We start from the raw sequence: 4356 nt of genomic DNA on the forward strand, positions 1-4356 counted from the left end.
TTGCAATTTGAAATAACTTTGAAGAATTAATACACATTAACCCAGAAAAAACGCATGTTTGTTCACCCACAGCTACCTTTACACTGACATCAAAAGAGCGGGAAATTGGTTGTATATCCCTGCTGTGCGTCTTCCCTAAGGTCATCCGTTGCCAACACAAATATTCCCTGCAGTAAGAACCAAATTTCCCACCACACTATTTATTTTTTTAATTTAAGATTGCTTAACTTCTGCCTCACCCTATAGTTTCCGTGTGAATGTTCTCGCGGATGTACTGATGGACTGTCGTGTCTTCTTGACACAATACTTCACTGTCTAGTACTTCGTGGCGCACTTTTATTATTAACTTTATTCCTTGCTCATGATTGGTGCGAAGTCTATTGTAAGAGTGTTTTTTCTTTTCAACCAAACACTCCAATTGGCCGGGAGTGGGTCAGAGGGGCTTCGCAACTGGGAATTCATGAGAGGAGATTTTCTTTCCACATTCACCTGATAACCAAGAGTAATTAATTCCTGGAACAACATTGTCCGTTATCGCAAGAAAGTAAAACATTGCGTCGAGAATGTGAAAGGTGGAACTAAGTGGCATGGAGTAAGCACCCGCTACCCTCATCTCTGTCTTGACCGAGCCTGCTGCACCGAATTCATTTGCAACTACAGGTGTGATCGTCTGCACTAATGGTAATCAACCTGGTCCCCACCGCCAGCTAGTAGTCCAGGCATTCAATGGCGGACTGATGTTAAATTTGTAAAAATTATTACCTGAAATTAAATTTTAAACTGAGTTTCTTCCTCATGAAACTCGATCCACGACGGCGAAAAAAATAAAAAAATAAACAACGCAAAGTTCCAAATAATGGTTTTTCTTAAATAAGTAAAAAACTACAGTTCCGATCGATAAACGTTAAATAAAAACGTGGTATGCTTAAAAATATCTATCGATTGCTTTTTTATAAATGTTAATTGGTCTCTTACTTTTCTACACATTTCGAAAATCTGTTAAAAATCGAGTCCTCTATAACTCGTTAACATTCACTTTCCTGTACTTGCTGTTCACTGTAAGTATAGACATTAACACTTAAGCGTTTTGCTTAGTTAATGATATTAAATTTATGCTTGTTATGGTTTTTTTAAACACTTACTTCATTATTTCAGTACATAATTACTTTTTGGTACAAAATTAAATAAATGCAATATATCAAACATCGAAGCCATTTTCTTCTAAATTTGTGAAAAAATATCAGCAATTTCTTTCATTGAATTTATTTTCATAAAATGAAAATTGAGATAGCTTGTTAAAAAAAATACGCCTGAGTGGTGCGAAGTTAATTTTTGATCCTTACAATTAACATAATCGTAAAAATCAGCTGTAGCATGGCACCACATGTCTTTGCGAGAAAACTAAACCTAAAACCGTTAATGTAGGGCCATCCACTGAGAAGATCTAGTCAGTTATCGAAAGCACATTTTTTCAAACAATCTACATACATAATCTCGGAGAATAATTACTATTTTTAATTTTTCAAACAAGTACTCTTTTGATTTATACTTACGGTAAATAGCAAGTACGGAAACGTGAATGATAACGAGTTTTAGAGAATCCGATCCTTAACGGTTTCTCGATATATCTCGAAACGTAAGAAAATAAAAGATACTCATAAAAAAGCTATCGATAGATCTTTTTAAGCCCTGCAAATCTCTTATTTAACATTTTTCGATCGGAGCCATAGTTTTTTACAGCTTTGGGGATTTTATGGGCCGGCCGCGGTGGTCTAGCGGTTCTAGGCGCGCAGTCCGGAACCGCGCGACTGCTACGGTCGCAGGTTCGAATCCTGCCTCGGGCATGGATGTGTGTGATGTCCTTAGGTTAGTTAGGTTTAGGTAGTTCTAAGTTCTAGGGGACTGATGACCACAGATGTTAAGTCCCATAGTGAAAAAAACAGAAAAAAAAGAAAGAAAAGGATTTTATGGCCATGTTCGTCATCTTGGATCGAGTTTCATGAAAAAGAAACTCTATGCACAAATTAATTTTCCCTGACATCATTTATTTTTTGTTTTTCAGTCCGCAACTGTTGGACTATATTGGGCGTTACAGTTTTCATGGTGGGCGGTGAGCCGTAGGTGTATCAAAAACATTTTCATTAGATTTTCGAAAAACTTTGACATCATCTATTTGGTAAGTAATTATCATTATATGCTTTAACTTTCTGTAACTCTGCTTTATGGATTTTGTGAAGTAAAGTTATTTCCCTGCTTTACGAATCACTGTTTCTGTGGTATCGGTGGGTAGTTAGGAAATTTTACTACTGACAGACGTAGACAGATGCGTGGTAGGTGAAAAAGATTGACAAGCCCAGGTCTACACGATCACAGGGGAGGAGAACAGGCGTGATGATACATTAAGGACAGAAGGGGATAACACATCTCTAGCGAATTAATAACCGACTGCAGACTAATTTAAACAGGTATAATTTGAAAATCCTGGGTGCTACGTAGTGATTATAGGACCGGTGAACAGTTCTCCATCAGTCAAGAAAAACTGTACATATAAATTATTAGAGAACATTTACAAAAGGAAGAACTAAAACACGTAATAGAGGGCAGCCGAGACAGATATTATGTTTTATGGACTATAAAACGGCTTTATTCTTCGAAAAACTGCCTCCAAAATTCAGATGCGTCTTATACTCGAAATTAATATAAAAATGTTCACTGATTGATTTAAAATTCCAGTCCTAAAAATGGCCATGTATTCGATGCTGTGGGGAACAATCTCTATCTGGCAACATTGGATTCAACTAGCAGCAGTAGTACACCGATGCGACGAACATGAGCTGCGGGGATTCACAAGCTTGCTAACAGTCTCCCTCCCACTCCGCCATCGCAAACGCATTGCAGTCTACGGTGCCAGTAAACTTGAATCGATTTGTGTTATCGGTGACAGTACACTATTTTTGTTAGTGGCTAGTTTCGTAATGGAAAAAAAAATAAAAGATATTCATACTATGAATCGAAAGTAATAGCACATTTGTGTTATCGGTGACAGTACACTATTTTTGTTAGTGGCTAGTTTCGTAATGGAAAAAAATAAAAGATATTCATACTATGAATCGAAAGTAATAGCACATGCAGAAGAACAGGAAACACAGCAGCTGAGTGGCATTTCGGTCCTCCACTAACGGAAAAAACCATTCACGATTGGCGGCCTAGTAAAGAAGAAATGCAAAAAATGAGGAAGACTAAATGTGCAAATAGATGACTGAATGCAAAATGGCCAAAACTAGGAGATGATATATTGAAACGGATTCACGGACACTGTCGAAATGACACTGGAATTAATAAAAAAAATGACTCAAGCCAGCGCTACAGTGGAACTTTTGACAGACTTTACGGGTTTAGTTGATTGGTGCTACAGGTTCATGAAGCGTCATGCGAAACAAAACTAAAATATCTCAGAAAATTCCACGAGAGTATGAAGAGAAATACGAGGGTCACTCCAAAAGAAATTCACACTATTTTTTTTAATCCATCTTTTATTCTACATGTTTGAAAGATTTACAGTGTGTAGATACATCCTTTAGGAACAATATTTTCATTTCTCCACGTAATTTCCATCCCTCTCAACTACCTTATGCCATCTTGGAACCAGCGCCTGTATACCCGCATGGTAAAATTCTGGACCAATCTGTTGGAGCCACTGTTTGGCAGCGTGCACAAGGGAGTCATCATCTTCAAACCTTGGTCAACGAAGAGACTCTTTCAGTTTCCCAAAGAGATAGTTCAAATGGCTCTGAGCACTATGGCACTTAACTTCTGAGGTCATCAGTCCCCTAGAACTTAGAACTACTTAAACCTAACTAACCTAAGGACATCACACACATCCATGCCCGAGGCAGGATTCGAACCTGCGACCATAGTGGTCGCGCAGTTCCAGACTGTAGCGTCTAGAACCGCTCGACCACCCCGGCCGGCTCCCAAAGAGATGATAGTCATATGGAGCCAGGTCAGGACTGTAAGGCGGGTGTTTCAGTGTTGTCCAACCTAGTTTTGTGATCGCTTCCATGGTTTTTTGACTGACATGTGGCCGTGCATTGTCGTACAATAGCAAAACATCGTGCTTTTGCCGATGTGGTCGAACACGACTCAGTCGAGCTTAAAGTTTCTTCAGTGTCGTCACATATACATCAGAATTTATGGTGGTTCCACTTGGCATGATGTCCATTGGCAAGAGTCCTTCGGAATCGAAAAACAATGTAGCCATAACTTTTCCAGTAGAAGGTGTGGTTTTGAATTTTTTTTTCTTGAGTGAATTTGCATGATGCCTCTTCGTCTCTGGTGAAAAATGATGGAGCCATG

Source organism: Schistocerca nitens, chromosome 4 (assembly GCF_023898315.1).
Source record: "Schistocerca nitens isolate TAMUIC-IGC-003100 chromosome 4, iqSchNite1.1, whole genome shotgun sequence".
Classification (NCBI taxonomy): domain Eukaryota; kingdom Metazoa; phylum Arthropoda; class Insecta; order Orthoptera; family Acrididae; genus Schistocerca; species Schistocerca nitens.